This window comes from Kogia breviceps, chromosome 4 (assembly GCF_026419965.1).
Source record: "Kogia breviceps isolate mKogBre1 chromosome 4, mKogBre1 haplotype 1, whole genome shotgun sequence".
Lineage (NCBI taxonomy): Eukaryota > Metazoa > Chordata > Mammalia > Artiodactyla > Physeteridae > Kogia > Kogia breviceps.
The window spans coordinates 95,504,483-95,521,055 of NC_081313.1; the positions used below are offsets into that span (position 1 = coordinate 95,504,483).

The window sequence follows — 16,573 nt, forward strand, 5'->3', positions numbered from 1 at the left end:
GCAGGGCGGGCGGCAGTGCCGAGATACGTGCAGGCTTTTCCACCGTCACAAACGGCAGATGCCTAATTAAAGCATTTGCAATTAGTTTGGCTTGTTCTGTGATTCCTTTCTGCAAACAAATATGATGGGAGAATATATTAGCTCTTGGCAAATCTAGTTCTAAAAAAACTTTTTCTCCCATGATTACTCTTTTGTCCTGCTCAGAAAAGAGCTGAAGCACTATGTACACACCCTGAAGTATGTGACTTACCTCCTTGTCCAAAACAGTATTTTTCCTTCCATTTCATAAAGGAGTACAACTACCCATTTGCCTTTAAAGCATGAGGATTTACTTTGAATTTAATACAAGTTCTTAATTTGGGTTTCTTATTTTTATTCAATGAATGTAACAGTCTTCCTAATTCTTGCCATCCTTCTGATTCAACACACTTGGCAATGTTATCCACCTCCTCAAAATGCAAATGCTATATTTTTTTAATGATGGGAAAAAAGCATTCACTAGACTTCCAAAGAACTCGAGGGGTGAGTGTTTGTGTGTGTGTGTCTCTGTGTGTAAATAAAGAGTTGCACTTACTGCCACCTTATAATAACCACTTAATTGAAGGCATAGATTTTCTTTTTCACTGTAGGGGAAAAAAAGCCTAGGTCTACTGAGAAGTGTGAACTGTTTGGGACTATTTCTTTCATTTATTCATTCAACATTTACTTGAGTTTCTACAGTGGTTCTTATGAATTTTTAACCTGTTTAAACTTTGATGTTTTATCCAATAAGTATTCTGCAGGTAGCTACTGAGATCATGATTTTGGGTGTCTGTTGAACATTTACATATGTGGATTATATGCATTATGAGAATGTGGCCCATCTCTAAATGGTGATAACTGCAAAACAGAAAGCTTTGGGAAGATTGTCACCAAACAGTGTAAATAAGAAACATGAACTAGAATGCCTCTTTATATCAAGTTGAAAAAAGACATAACACAAAAAAGAGGTTTAAATTTGTTGGTCATTCATTTCTGCTTTCAGATTGGTTTGCAAAGTGCCTCATCTAAGAATGTCCTAAACCCAAAGTAATAACAGAGAGTGGGGGGTTACTCAAGAGTCGAATAAAAGTCACCATATAAACAAGCATGGGTAAACCAAATTCAAATAATTAGTGCAATTATTTTTTAACAGATGGTTTAGGTTAATAGGTGGAGACAGTGTTGCCACTGTAGTATTTAAGGTTAGGTTAATAATTAACTTTCGTGCCTGGAGTAGTTAAATCAAAGCTTACTGTAAAAACTGCTCCATGCAGACTAAACAGGGTATTAAAAAAAACATGCAAAATACTTGCAATCTTGACCTCTGGTAGTCATTTGGAAAAGGTGTGAAAAATAAGACGTTTTCATTCAGAAATGTGCACTAGTATCTTTACTTTGGGGAAAAAACCTTAATAAAGGGTTCATATTATCTGGAACCAACAATCTTCTCCCTGCCATGAGAGTGGCAGACTGTGGACCTCAAATGCCCAAGATGTATGTTGAAAGGAAGACCAGACAATTATCAGGATTAGAGAAAGGCAAGGCAAAGGCACTCGACCTTCGTACCCGGAAAGACTTCAGAACCAGCGCTGGGCGGCATTAAATAGCTTTCCTGAGACCTGCTGACAGAACACTGTTAACAGGGTTAAACATTTTTTCGGATTCCAAGCAAAGAAAGTTGGGCGTACATGTGAGAGAGTGTCTAGAGTATGAGTGTCTTCGCGCGCCTGTGTTTTAAACCTTTCATGGATCACATTCAATTGCAGCTTGATTTTCATCCAGCCTAGGCGGAGAGTGATCCCACTGTGGCCGTCCCTGGCCACCACATTCCCAAAGCAGACGCCTTTCTCCCAAGGACCGACGCGGATTGGTAGCGGGGCTGCCCCCTGCAGTACAGGGAGGAGGCGGCCTCTGGAAATGCTCGCCTTGGCCGTAAAAACAGCGGTTCCTCCCCCGCTCCACGCACACCTGATTTCCTGCTCTGCCCCTCCTTGAACAGCCGCCGGCTGGAAAACAGCGCGAGGGGTGCAGGAGGCTGGGATGCTTGAGCTTGGAGGCAGCGAGCCCGGGCCCGTGTCCACACGCACCCGCGCGCCAGCCGCTGTCCACAGTGGCCGCACCAGCTTCCTGAGTGCTGCGCTGAACTTCCCCTTCTCGCCCCTCCCCACGCCCACCCCTTGCTCAACTGCTTGAGAGACTGGGCCAGCAAGTGGAGCGCCACGACCCCAACCAAGCTGACCACCGGCCGGGGTGCCACTCTCCGAAGGACCGGCTTCTACCTCCTAGCCGTATTCTGGGCGGTTCGCCCGCCTCCCTGGGGGTTCCGTTTCGCGCGGGCTGCACATGCTGAGCCCCAGTTCTGTAGTGCCCCCCACCCCTGGCCTTCAGAGAAACTTTCCAGAAGCGCCTGGTCGAGTGACCCCGCGCTGGAAAAAAAGAAGGAGGCGCTGGGCGGAGGGGCGGCGAGGGAGCGGGAAAGAGGAGTCCTGTTTCCTTCCCCCATACCCACAAATCCAGGACTGTTCCCTGGCTCCCCCTGTACCGTTACGGTCGTGGGAGGAGAGAACGGATCTCAGGATCCTGCTTTGCACCGTGTAATACGGTGGGGAGCTGATAAAAAAGCGGAGCATCTGGGGAAGAGACACTTCCCATCCCAGCAGGGTCGTGCAGAGTGGGTGGGCTCTGTCGGGCTTGCTCCCGAGCGCCCCACAGCCAGCGAAGCAGCGCTCTAGACGCAGCAAATAGTCCGGACAATCCAGAACCTGGGGCCCGGGCAGAGCTCTCGTCTGGTTAGCAAGCACTGAGCCATCTCTTGCCTGGTCTTCTCACGCTTCCCCCTACCGGGACACCTTCTTTCCAGAGAGGGACCTCGTAGATTCTGGAAGACGGCACAGTGGGCGCCAGTCCCGGCGTGGCGGGTTCTGTGCTTGAGGGGGACGCAGACGCGACGGATGCTGTCTTCGCCGCTCAGGAGGGAGCTGCGGCGGGGAATAGGACCCAGGGCGGGGGCGCCGCGCCGCACTGGGAGGAGGCCACTCGTTCGAGCAAACAAAGCCCGGAACCTCCGGTACCAGCGTCCGAGGGAGCCGGGATGTCACCAAGTGGTAGGGTGCGCGAGTGCCAGGGCCATTACAAGTTTCCCGCACTCCACTGAGCCCAGCCCAGACCCCGCACCGACAACAAAAGATTCTCTTTGCTTCTCCACCGTATCTCCGGAACCCCTGAACCCAAACCTCGTGCCGAGCGAAAACAGCGCTCTTCTACCCAACCTCCTCCAGCCCTAGAGGGCAGAACCCCTTCGCCTGCCTTCGCACCAGGACCGGGCACTTCCGAGAATCGCACCCTTTCAGGGCTTCTCTGCTGCCTGCTGGCCCGAAAGTGAGAACGAGCCCCCGGGTACTGCATACACATCCCAGGGCCAGGGAGCTATCCGCGCGGTTGGTGTCCCGGGCGGCGCCTGGCGTGTGCGCAGCGCGGGTGGGGAAGCTCGCAGCACGGAGCCCGGCGGTCTCTGGGGCGCGGGGTGGAGAGGAGCAGAGGCCAGGGCTCGCGACTGCTCCCCCAGGGCCGGGCAACGCTCGGGAGGCTGACACAAGACAAAATAAAACGCAACACCACAAAGCCGAGACAGGGCGTGCGGACCGCGGCCCCGGGACCCGCAGGAGGGAGCCGAGCCGCCCGGGAGGTGGGGCGCGCCGGGGCGCCCCAGCCGTACCTTTTCGGTGCATCGACGGGCAGGCGGCCGGGGCTCGTAGCGGGCTGGTACAGCGTGTATCCCATTTAGTAATCCATTATCGAGGGGATCTCTCCGGGCCGCGAGCTGCGCTCTCTCCTTCGCAAGCCTTTGTCATTCCTACATGTGTGCTTGTCTCTTTGGGGTAACAGTCGCGGCGACTACTTTCTGGGATGCAAACGCGCTGTATTCATCTCCAATGACGGGCGGAGAAGGGGAAAGGAAGAAAGGAAGAAAGAAACCAACAAGAAAGGAGTAAATGTTCAAGAAACTCTTATCCAAATCCAAATTCCACTTGGATTCCACTCCGGCAATCCTTCGGTGGTGTCTGCGCCGATTAACAAGTCATTTCAGGGTGGGGGGGCGGGGGGGGCTGGCGCAGGGGTTCGCCCTGTAGCCCCGCTCCACGGCTGGGAGCGCTACGCCGCGGGTGTGGCAATGCTGGCCGCTGCCGCCGCTCCTAAGCAGACATCGCGGACGGTCGGCCCCGCGGAGAAGCGCTGCTGCTGCGTCCGGAGCGCCTGGGCAGCCAAGTGCGTGGGGAGCGGAGTTGGCTGCAGCCTCACCCCGTGCGGCTCACTACTCCTCTGTCACCGGAGAGGCCGCCGCTCCGGGGCGGAGCCAAGTCCCGGACTGGATTGCGCAGAGCGGACTCTCCTCCTGCAACCCCGCCTCCTTTGGCTGGCGTCTTTTCCGACCCAAAGGAGAGCGGCGGTCTATGTGTGCGAAAGCTAGCCAGCGAGGCGGAGAGACGGAGAACCTACGCGGTTTGGCCGCAGGTGGAGCCTTGGACAGACTGGCCCTCGCAGCTTCCTTCCACCACTATTCCCGGCCCCGCCGCGCGCTCGGTCGAGGTCCCCGCGGGGGCGACGCCGGCAGGAGGCCAGCCCTTGCCTCCCCCACCCCCGCATTTGCTCTAGCAAGGGGGAAAAAAAAAAAGAATCCCGGACGGCATTGCTGAGCTCTGTCAAATCAGAAAAATTAATAAAAATAGACGTAGTGCAGGAGCGAGTTACAAGAAAGGATTTCATCGATTTTCTTAAATGGAAAAGTTTTAAAGGATGAGGGTAAGTGAACGGCGAACCTTTCTAATTCTGATTACTGTATCAAGAGGTAGATTCCAGAAGTGATGGACGCTCTGCGCACCCAGATGAATTGGATAGAACCCGGTGCGCTTAAAAATACACTTCGAATATACGAACACAGTTATTAGTTAACGTACGTACAACACAACACGTTAATAAAGCATGTTAAATAAGCAAATAAACTATAGTGGAAAGGATGCTGTTAACAACGAAGATCAGCTTTTAAAGTTAGAAAGTGTGTAGACTGTGCTTAGAAATAACTATGTAAACTTCAGAAATAAGACACAGTTCCAGTGAGAATCCAACAGCTTCATGGAATAAGTAAATCGCAACTTCTTCCAAGGCGCTTTTGTTACCATTAGAAGAATGGCAGGCACAGCCTTCCTCCTCCGCTTGAAAGTTCAGTCGCCAAAATAGCCTTGCTGTTACAGGCTTGGGCCCACTGGGCAGGCCACACGATGTCCCCCCTCCCCCGGCCGCTGCGCGCTCCCCGCCTGCTTGCTCCGCAGACGGCGCACGGTAGCACGTTGTTCCCCGAGTGGGCCTCTCACTAGGTTTTTGGATCGTAGCCACAGCCTTTAAAGAAAGTCACACGGGTCGGTTAAGCAGTTCTCCGATCATTATTTACTAGTCATGGGGTCGGCCGAGAAAAGAATTGGTAAGGAGATCAGGGTCTCAGTCGCCCTTAGGCCGAATGCCTTCATATGAATGCAGTAGAAACTGTACCTGTTCCCTAATTGGGGCTAGGGCCGCTAATAAGTCTACGCACCCCCCCCCCTTTAAAAAAAATTACCGTTCCTACATGGAACTAGACTACATACAGACATCTGCTAATGAGGGCTCACGAAGAATAAAATAAGTGCACACGCGATAACAGTGTATGTATATATAAGATATATTTTCCACAAACCATTTAGAAAAGGTGAGGAGAAGGGTAAGCGGGAAAAAGTCGTTTCCCTGCTGTCTGCCAAAGGTGCCAGCAGGGGCCGCTATCCCCACCTTTCGCAGGCAAAAGCCCCTACAGATCCGCGGCGGCGGGGGGTTGGGGGGCTGCGGCCGTAGGTGCGCGCGCAGCCACCGCGGCACGCGGAGCCAGCTCCGAGAGGGGGCTGGGAAGTGGGGGCGGCGCGCTTCGCTGCGCGCTCCCGCGGCCCGAGTGGGGACTGGCTCGCGGACGTCCTTTTCGAATCCGGTCGGGACTCGGAGAGGGGCCCTGGCGGGCCGCCACCGGTCACTCCTCGGATGCGCTATTTAACACCCAAATTTCGGCGTTAAGTCCCGAGCTCGTCCGTGCGCCCCCGGCGCGGTCCCGCGGCCCGCACGTCGGGCCCAAGATGTCCCTGGGGTTCTCCGCCCGATGTCTCCGTCCCGGCCGGGTCGCCGAGACTCCTTCTTCCTTCTCTGCCGCTGATTTACATGCTAATTGTGTCTGGGAAAAGTTCTTTAATGGGCAGAATTAGAGCAAACGAATTGTTTAACAGGCTGAACTAAATTCCGGGTTTAGCGTCTTCCTTTGGAGAAACAGACAGACCGTTTTGTTTGTTTCATGGATGTATTGGAAATGCCCCACCTCGAGTTTCAGGATATGTTTTTAAAGGGAAATTATTTTCATTATTAATACTTGCATGTTTAATTTACAGTAACGTTGAACCAAGAAGCAGGAGATTAAATTTACCTAGTTTAAAATTAGAGAATGCAAGAAGAAAAGACTTTGAGTTAATTTTCGCACGGCTGAGAAATAACACCCAGAATCTTCCTGGCAATGACTAAATCCTGAAGTTTCACCATCCAATTAGGCACCCGTCATCCTGACCAGGTGAGATTACATTTCCGCCTGCTGGGGGAGAGATGCTTGTGAAGCTGGCAGGAAAGGCAACTGTTGTGTCGCTCCGAAGCCCCCGGGGGAGCACCTGTGGGAAGGCTGCCCCGTGAAACCTCATGATGTCATTTCCCCTTCTGTGCGCTGCTGCAGACTCACTCCCAGAAGCCTGCCTTAAGTTTTCAGTAAAACCTCTGCCCTTTCAAAGCCTTTGAAGTCTGCAATCCACCCTGTTCCTTCAGGGAAGAAAGCCAATGGGAGTTAAAGAATCACCAAGTGTTAGAACTAGCAGGAAACTTGGACTGTTTCGTAGTTAAGTGGCATGAAGTGGAGTGGCCAACGCCCTAGTCTCTGGAGGCCAGCTGTTGTTAGGGTAACTTACTAGCTGGTGACCTTGGGGCAGTCCCTTATCTCTCTGGAGCAGTGGACTCACTTGTAAATGGGGATTCAGCTACTACTGTCTTCCCAGGGATGGTGTGGATTAAATGAGATGGTGAGTGTAAACCATGGGTCTAGGGATAAAGGTTAACTAGCATCTGTAAAGGTTAACTAGCATCATTGTCACCCTTGTCATCCCCCGTGTCGATCCTCCCACCACCGTTTACAGGGGTCAGACAGAGGCAGAGGAAAAAGGTGGCTTGCTTTGTGTCAGTGCTGGGAGCTAGCCCGTAACAACTCCTCTTCAATGCTTAGAAGCCCACACTGCTGTCCCCCACAGCACCTGGAAAAAGTGTGATGAAGGAAGAGGAACTGGAAAGGTAAACTCACCCAGGATCCTTTTAAAGACCACATCTAGCTGTTTGATCAGAATCTCTGCTTTGCTACAAAAGGGAATAGTGAACTTGGAAGAAGTGTCTGCTGGTGTTCACTGCTCAACTCCTTGTGGATATGAGTTCCTGGAGCACACTTGGGGAGTGCAATTTGTACAATCAGGCCATTACTGCTCATGATCAGGGAACCTCTCTGTGTCTATCTTTGGAGTCCCATCTCCAAAGTTCTGTTCACCTGCTTGCCTTAAATCAGTGGTTTTAAAATCCACTTGTACATTAGAATTACAGGGGAGCTTTTGGATGGCATAAAAACCTGGGCTCCAGAGATTCTGATTTATTGGTCTGGGGTGGGGGGACGTGGGCATGGATATCTTTTAAAGCTTCCTGGGTGGTTCTAGTGTGTAGCCAGGGATGGATGAGAGCCACCATCACCATGAATCCTGGCTCTGTTCTAGAACACTGCTTTTTCCCAGCCTTCTTTGATGAGGCTGTTATCCTTCTTGCCTGTTTATCCCAGTGTCAGGAAGTGCGGTTAGTGTCCTTCTTGCTTCTCAGACCACTTCTCCTTCTCTCAAAAACTTGCAGACCGTTGGAGGCTGTGCCCTACAAACACATTGGCAGTATCTTCCACAGACCTCAGTTTACCCCACTTTTAAAGATTTAGCACCAGGCTTACTGTCCTTCTACCTGTCCCGCCACCTGTCCCCATTCATGGGAGTGTTAACGTCCACCTAACTACTAACCCTCTGCTTTTTCAGCTTCTTGCCTTCCTCATCTATACTGTCCTTTGTTCCTACTCACCTCTGCCCCCCACTCCAGGCCTTCATGCTAGGCCTTGTTATCAGGAAAGGAGGCTCCATGTTCTAAATCACTAGTTCTGACATTCCCTCTCCAATCACAGCTTCCTCTCGTTCCACCTTACTTGCCCACGCACCTCCCTGCGCTCACTCTGATTGCAGGAAGCCCTCCAAGACGTGGGTCCGGCCACTCTCTCCATCCATCCATTCCCTGCCTCTTTCCTTCCCTTCTGTGTCCAGCAGAGCTTCATAATAACAGTGTCTCAATGGCAAACACTTTCAACTCCTGGTTCCTCTTTCTTTTGGTCACACCCATCTGAGTGAAAACCAGTCCCAAATTATAGAAATACCACCCTTCTCTGCTCTTGCATTGGGCAGCTGAAGCCTACTAGAAAAAGCATTTCAAGCACGCATCTAGGCAGGCTGCACACTCAGTCATCAGCCTCAGTTGGGTCTTCAACACTGACTCGTCATCTTCCCTTTCTCTCAGTTAGTCTCTTTCTCCCCTAACTGGATATTTCACCCTCAGTGCCTCCTACTTCCGTGAAAAAACAAGAGTCCATCAGATGGGAACCTCTTGCATCTGTACTCATCATTTCCTGCTTATCTCCTTACGGTGGAGGCAGTGTCCCTCCTCCAATCTGAGGCCAATCTCTCCACCTGTTTTCAGATCATTTACATGTTCTCAGAAATCTTGTCCTACTGTCTCCACCTCTTCTGCATCTCCCCACATAAACAGGTTTTAGTCTCTCTCATCTTAGAAACAAGCCTTTCTAGGGTTTTCTGTGCCTTTTACCCCTTCTCTCCTCTCTTCCAAAGGATTGTTGAGGATCTGCATTGCCACTACCTTCTCTCCCATTTGCCCATTCCTGCCAGGCTTGTGTTCCCAGTATGCCTTTGCCAAGGCTTTTGCTCTTCCATGACATCCATGACAGTAAATCCAGTGGACATTTTAAAGTTTTGATTTTATTTTAAGTCTCAGCGTTGATGCACATGACCACTCCTTCCTCTGGGAAATACCCTTTGCTCTTGATTTCGATAGCACATCACTCTCAGCTGGTTCTCCTGCCTCTCTCCTTTTTTCAACTTTGTTTTTCTTTTGAGGCCTTTGAAAGATACAGAAAATTTCAAAGAATAAAAAAAAAAAATCCCAGAATTAGCAACTGTTAATATTCTGTCTTATTTGTTTCCTGTCTTTATTGGAAGAAATAAAACATGGTGTGTAAAGCTTAGCTTCCTTATAATCAAACCTATCTTTCCCATTCCCCTCCATTTCCTCATAGTAAGTGTCATGAGTTTCCTGTGCATCTTTATAGTTTGTTTTCTATACTTTAACATAGATCATATGTGTCCAGAACCAATATATAGAGAAATATTTTTGGTGGAGTTTTCCCCCAAATTAACATAAATAATGTCCTGTTTACTCTTGTCCTCCAGTTCACTCTCCACATTGTAGCTAAAGCTATCTCTGAAAGATGCATATCTGATCACATAGCTTCCTTGCTTAAAACACTCTGACATCCCGAAACCTTAATAGGACCTTCAAGGCTGTGCATGATTTGGTTCTTGCCTACTTTTCTGGTCTTGTCTCTCTGCCAGGCTCCCATCACTTTCTTCCCTCTGCGACATCACTGGTATGGAAACTTCCAAGCTCCTTTGTAACTACAGGCCTGCACTGGAACACTGGCATCTCCCCCTTTTACCTCTTTACCTGGCTAATTCCTACTCATCCTTCAAGTTTCAGCCTAAATGTTTCTTCCTCGAGACAGACTTCCCTGATACTCCAGAAGACGTCATACTTCTCCATTATGTGTTCTCAAAGTACCCTGCCATATTAGTCCATCTATGACAGCTACAGTTAATTTTCGGTCCAATAGCTTGTTGAATGCTTCTCTTTCCTGTTAGATCAGAAGCTCCTTGAGTCATGGGACTATGTCTTTTTCATTTCTCTTGCATCTCTAGCACCTAACAGACGGTAGGGGCCTGGTACCTAAAAGAGGGGATGAATTTGTGAAAGCAGTGAGTTCTTTTTCAAGGATTCGGTGGGAAAAGAAAGATTGTTGAATGGGATAGGACCATTTAAAAAGGGAAAGAGGGCTTCCCTGGTGGTGCAGTGGTTGAGAGTCCGCCTGCCAACGCAGGGGACACGGGTTCGTGCCCCGGGCTGGGAAGATCCCACATGCCGTGGGGCGGCTGGGCCTGTGAGCCATGGCCACTGAGCCTGCGCGTCCGGAGCCTGTGCTCCGCAATGGGAGGGGCCACAGCAGTGAGAGGCCCGCGTACCACAAAAAATAAAATAAAATAAAAATAAAAAGGGAAAGAAAAAAAAACCACTAGAAAGTTATTTTGAGATTTTAGTTCTCAAGATGAACAAAATCTAGGCTTTCCCCCAACACAGAATTTTCAATGTACGGTGTCTAACTTGTTTTTTGAATGAGGAAAGAAGGATTTACGGGTGTGAGCGATGAGTAAATACCACAATTACAAAACAAGATGCTTGAAAATAAGTTGCAATAAGAATATAAATACGGCTCTAAAAGACCACCAGTGGAAGGAGATAAAACTGCAATTTGAATCCCCTGGGGACAATGCAGTCTCTGGGGAGTGCTCTGCAGCAGGCTGGAGTGTGCTAACAGTGATTTACTGTCTGCTCCTTCGTGAATAGTTTCACGGGTCGCACCCTCTCCGTGTAACAATCATGCCTCTGTCCCACAGGGCTGCTTGGGCTCCATTCCCTTCTGATATAAAATCATTGTTTGGGAAATGAAGAGAATGGTAGGTTAGAAATAAGGTCGTGAATGAACAATAAATGTTAAGTAAACCAGAACTGCATTTTTTTTCCCCTCACAAGAGCTCTTTATAATTTTTTTTTTGGTTTTTTTTTTTTTGGTTTTTTGTTTGTCTGTTTTTGCGGTACGCAGGCCTCTCACTGTTGTGGCCTCTCCCGTTGTGGAGCACAGGCTCCGGACACGCAGGCTCAGCGGCCATGGCTCACGGGACTAGCCGCTCCGTGGTATGTGGGATCCTCCCGGACCGGGGCATGAACCCGTGTCCCCTGCATCGGCAGGCGGACTCTCAACCACTGCGCCACCAGGGAAGCCCGAGTTCTTTACATTTAATCGAAGTCTTTAGTTATGTAACGCAGAGCAAAAGCTATGTCTGACCTTATTTTCATCTTTCTGTTCCAACCTAACTTCTTTTAATTGTCCCGTCTACTACCATTGAGACTTAAAAGTATCTGCTTGGTTATGAGTTTGTTTAAAAATGCAGTTCGCTAAATATAATTTATAATTTTCATAACCAGATAAACCATATGATGAAACACTACTTTGGAATTTGTTGTTTAGCCAAAAGAATGGTGAAAAGTAAAATATACTTATTTTTGAGAACTGTTTTCAAGGCCTTTGCTTCCAGGTAGTGGAAGGTCTCTAGAAGAGGGCACTGCTCTGGCCTATGATTAAATATCAAATTAGCTTCAAATTCATTCCAAATCTAGTTTTTAGATTATGTGAGAAGACACTGTACTGATATCAACCGAAAGACTTTTTCCAGGCTGTTTCTGATGAATGTGTATTTAAGAGCAATTTTATAACTAGAGAGATGGAGATAACCAAGGGTGTTTTGTTTGTTTTAATATCGAAACCTTAAAATGGAAGACAGCTGTTTTAAATATCAAACTTAGGCCGGATATTGTGGACAATGAAAGTACTTAAAAAAATGATATGCTGGGCTTCCCTGGTGGCGCAGTGGTTGAGAGTCCGCCTGCCGATGCAGGGGACACGGGTTCGTGCCCCGGTCTGGGAGGATCCCACGTGCTGCGGAGCGGCTGGGCCCGTGAGCCATGGCCGCTGAGCCTGCGCGTCCGGAGCTTGTGCTCCTCAAAGGGAGAGGCCACAACAGTGAGAGGCCCGCATACCGCAAAAAAAAAAAAAAAAAAAAAAAAAAAAAAAAAAAAAAAATGATATGCTTGGATCTGAAGTAGATTTTTAAATGAAGTATAAAAAATGACATATTTGAATATAAAACGATCCTCTGAAAACTCCTCTATACTTATAAAATATAAGGATGGTTTCCTAATGTCTTAACCTGACTTTGGATTTCATACCTGGGCAAGTCTCTAGTTAATAGTCCTATAAAACACTGACAACACATAGCTAGCTAGATTTAAGAATGTTTTCAGAGATAACTTTTAGGTGTAAATTAGCTTATTACCTTATAAAATAAATAACATATTGTTCGGCACTTCCCCAAAGTTTCAGATGATTCAGTCACAAGCTACTAGTGATTAATTAGTACTTCACCAGAATTTAAGACAAGTGGAACAATTGATGACACGTTCTTTGTGAAACCTTTTAAATACACCTTTATTCGTAACCGGGTACTTATTAATTTAAACTAGAATGTTAATGTTTTAACATCTGAACTGGAAACCTACCCACCCATTTTCTTAAGGAATATTGTGTCATGAACTGTATTATTAAGACTCATATAAACACACACGTTGATTTCCTCCTAGCTCCTCTCCCTCTCTTTCCATGCCTCAAAGCAATTGAGTCATTTCCTTTCTCCAAATGGCCCTTTAAAGGCTTTTTCTTGTTTAAGCAAGTTTTTGAAGGCCCTAATGCTCGCTGCCTCCTCCCCATTTCTGTACCCTTCTCTACCCTTTGAACAAGATCGCAAGCATGGATTTTTGTATTACTATAGCCCAATGTTGACATCGTTTTGCTAGACTCCCTTGCCTTGGGCAGTTTATTCCCTTTTTGCTTTACATTACTTTTTACAGTCACTTTTTTTTTTTTTTTTTCGCGAGGGGAGGGGAGAAAACTGTTTAGCTGTTTCTCTTATAATAAAGCACATCGTATAAACTGTAATAAGAATGTTGTATGGTAGTATTAACTTACTCACGTGGAGGGAGAGTTACCCTTATGCTCTCAGGTTCCTATCAATGCGTTATTAGATGATGGTGACTCAGATGCAGTGCTGCTTTGGTTATCAGCATGCTGTCTCCGGATCACATCACACGGTCATCGTCATCCTTTCAGCTGCTCAGGCCAAGCAACTTAGAGTCATCTTGACTTCACTTGGTCTGCCATTTGTCACATCCAATTTATCAGCAGAACCTGTTGGCTCTACCTTCAGAATATATCCAGAGTCTGACAACTTCTCATTTCCCCCATTATCACACTGGTCCACACCACCATCATTTTCTCCTGGAGTCTCCTCATAGCTGGTCTCCCTGCTCCTGAACTTGTTGTATGCTGTACCCTACAATCTAGTCCCCAGATCGCTGCCAGAATGATAGTTTAATGTTTTCAATAAAGTCAGGTCACTCCTCTGCTCCAAACCATCCAGTGGTTTCTCTCCCATCTCCTCAGGGTGAAAGCCAAAGTCCATTCTTTGTGGTCTGCTCTTTAGGTCTTTGCTCATATGTCAGGCCTCCCTGACCACTACACATGAAATAACAAATCCTTAACCTATTATACTTTCTTTAATACCCCTTACCCTACTTCCTTTTTCTTATAGCCCTTATTGCCCCTGTATATACTTACTTGCTTATTTGTATAGTGTCCCTTTCCTGCCATTTAGACTAAGCTTCAATAGGGCAGGAGCTGACTTTCACATACCACTATATCTCCAGCACTGAGAACAGTGCCTGCCACATCTTAGAAATGCAATATGTATTTTTTGAGTGAGTGAATGAATAACCACACCTTACCAGATTTAATGTCAATCATGTTAGAACCCCTGGGTGCATGGACTATACGAGGTAACATTTAAAGCAAAGTTGAGTAGCTCTGTTGAGAAATGCTCCCAAATACATGGTTCTCTTCAACAGTTTCTTTGTCTAATGTTACTGTAGGCAGCACTTGGTAAATTTTTGTTTTTGTTAATACAGTTCACTTTGGGACAGTGCTGCTGTTTGGTGGTGAGCGTAGGAATGGGTACGCTGAGCTAGGAGGTTCTGAATGAGAAATGCCTGGTGTGATGATGAGGCTGTTTCTTGCTACTTGCTGGTTACTTCAGATGATCACCTTCAAAGACCAAGAGTAAAGGACAGTTAGCCTCACATCACAACCTTGGGCTGCCATAATAAAATCTCACAGACTGGGTGTCTTAAACAACAGATGTATATTTTCTTCTGATTCTGGAGGCTGGAAATCCAAGATCAAGGTTCTGGCTGTTTGGTTTCTGGTGAGCACTCCTCTTCCTGGCTTGCAGATGTTTCCCTCTTACTGTGTCCTCGTGTGGCCTTTCCTGGGGACATGCAAACACAGAACAGAGAGAGAGTGAGCTCTGTTGTGTATCATCGTATAAGGACACTAATCCTATTGGATCAGGGTCCTAATCTTACGACCTCATGTAACCTTAATTATCTCCTTACTGCAAATACAGCCCCCACTGGAGGTTAGGGCTTCAACATATGAACTTCGGGGGAACACAAGTATTTAGTCCCTAAAAGCCTTCCTTCCAGGGTTAGCTGAATCCTGGGAGGTCTCATGCTTACTGTCCTAGAGGCAGGCTTACATAAAGGCATGGCCAGCAGGGCCATTGGGTTTGGGCCTCACATTCAGAAAAGTTCTCACATGATCTTTTTTAACCTTGTCTTCAAATAATGTACATATACATACATATACTACACGCATAAAAATAACCACATGCATAAAAATACTACATATAATATGTATATGTATATAAAATACATAGAATACATTAAATGTATATAATTACTGTATTGTTATTTTATTGAAGTATAGTTAACTTACAATATTATATTAGTTTTAGGTGTACAACATAGTGATTCCATATTCTTATATTTTATACTCAATTTTTTTTTTTTTTTTTTTTTTTTTTTTTTTTTTGCGGTACGCAGACCTCTCACTGTTGTGGCCTCTCCCATTGCAGAGCACAGGCTCCGGACGCTCAGGCTCAGTGGCCATGGCTCACAGGCCTAGCCACTCCACGGCATGTGGGATCTTCCTGGACTGGGGCACGAACCCGTGTCCCCTGCATCGGCCAGTGGACTCTCAACGACTGCGCCACCAGGGAAGCCCTATACTCAATTTAATGTAAAATATTGGCTCTATTCCCTGTGTAGTACAATATATCCTTGTAGCTTATTTTATACGTAGTTGTATGTACCTCTTAATCCCCTACTCCTATGTTGCCTCTCCTTCTTCCCTCTCCACACTGGTAACCACTAGTTTATTCTCTATCTCTTAAGTTTGTTTCAGTTTTATTATATTTATAAATTTGTTTCATTTTTGAGATTCAACATACAAATGATAACATACATTATTTGTCTTTCTGTGTCTGACTTATTTCACTGAGCATGACACTTGCCAGGTCCATGTTGTTGCAAATGGCAAATTTTCTTTTTTTTATGGCTGAGTAATATTTCATTATATATATATTTTATAACTTCTTTATGTATTCATCTGTTGATGGACACTTATGTCACTTCCATATCTTGGATATTGTAAATAATGGTGCTATGAACATTGAGATGCATATATCTTTTCAAATTAGTGTTTTCATTTTCTTTGGCTTTATACCCAGGAGTGGAATTGCTAGATCATATGGTAGTTCTGTTTTCAAATTTTGAGGAATCTCCATACCATTTTCCGTAGTGGTTGCATCAATTTACATTCCCGCCAACAGTGTACAAGGGTTCCTTCTTCTCTGTGTCCTCACCAACATTTGTAATTTGTGGTCTTTTTGAAGATAGCCATTTTAACAAGTGTGAGGTAATATCTCATTTTGGTTTTGATTTGTCTTTCTCTGATGATTAGTGACATTGAACATCTTTTCTTTTCATGTGCCTGTTGGCTGTCTGTATGTCTTCTTTGAAAAAATGGCTATTCAGGTCTTCCACCCATTTTTAATTTCTTTAAAATATTGAGTTGTATGAGCTGTTTCTATATTTTGGATATTAACCCCTTACTGGTCCTATCATTTGCAAATATTTTCTCCTGTCCAGTAAGTTGTCTTTTAGTTTTGTTGACTTTTTCCATTGCTATGCAAAAGTTTTAAAGTTTAATTAGGTCCCATTTGTTTATTTTTGCTTTTGTTTCCTTTGCTTTAGGAGACAGATCCAAATATATATACTGCGATTTATGTCAGAGAGTGTTCTATGTTTTCTTCTAGGAATTTTATGGCTTCTGGTCTTGCATGTAGGTCTTTAATACACTTATGTATTAAATGTATGAGTTATGAGTTATGTATGAGTTTATTTTTGTATATGGTGTGAGAAAATGTTCTGATTTCATTCTTTGACATGCCCCTGTCCAGTTTTCCCAGCACCATTTGTTGAAGAGAATGTTTTTTCCCCTTTGTATATTCATGCCACC

At 46.3% G+C, this 16,573-nt stretch overlaps 1 protein-coding gene across 4 annotated transcripts in view; it reads right to left on the reverse strand.

The window, feature by feature from the left end:
• SEMA6A (semaphorin 6A) overlaps positions 1-4,472 on the reverse strand; it is a 129,638-nt gene extending 125,166 nt beyond the window's left edge. For 2 of the 4 annotated variants that reach the window (XM_059061008.2, XM_059061007.2), the window contains exon 1: positions 3,737-4,346. The gene's annotated coding sequence lies outside the window, so the exon portion shown is untranslated. Of the gene's footprint in view, positions 1-3,736 lie in introns of all 4 variants that reach the window. The other 2 variants (XM_067031481.1, XM_059061006.2) reach the window with 2 other exon arrangements.
• Positions 4,473-16,573: the final 12,101 nt, after the last annotated feature.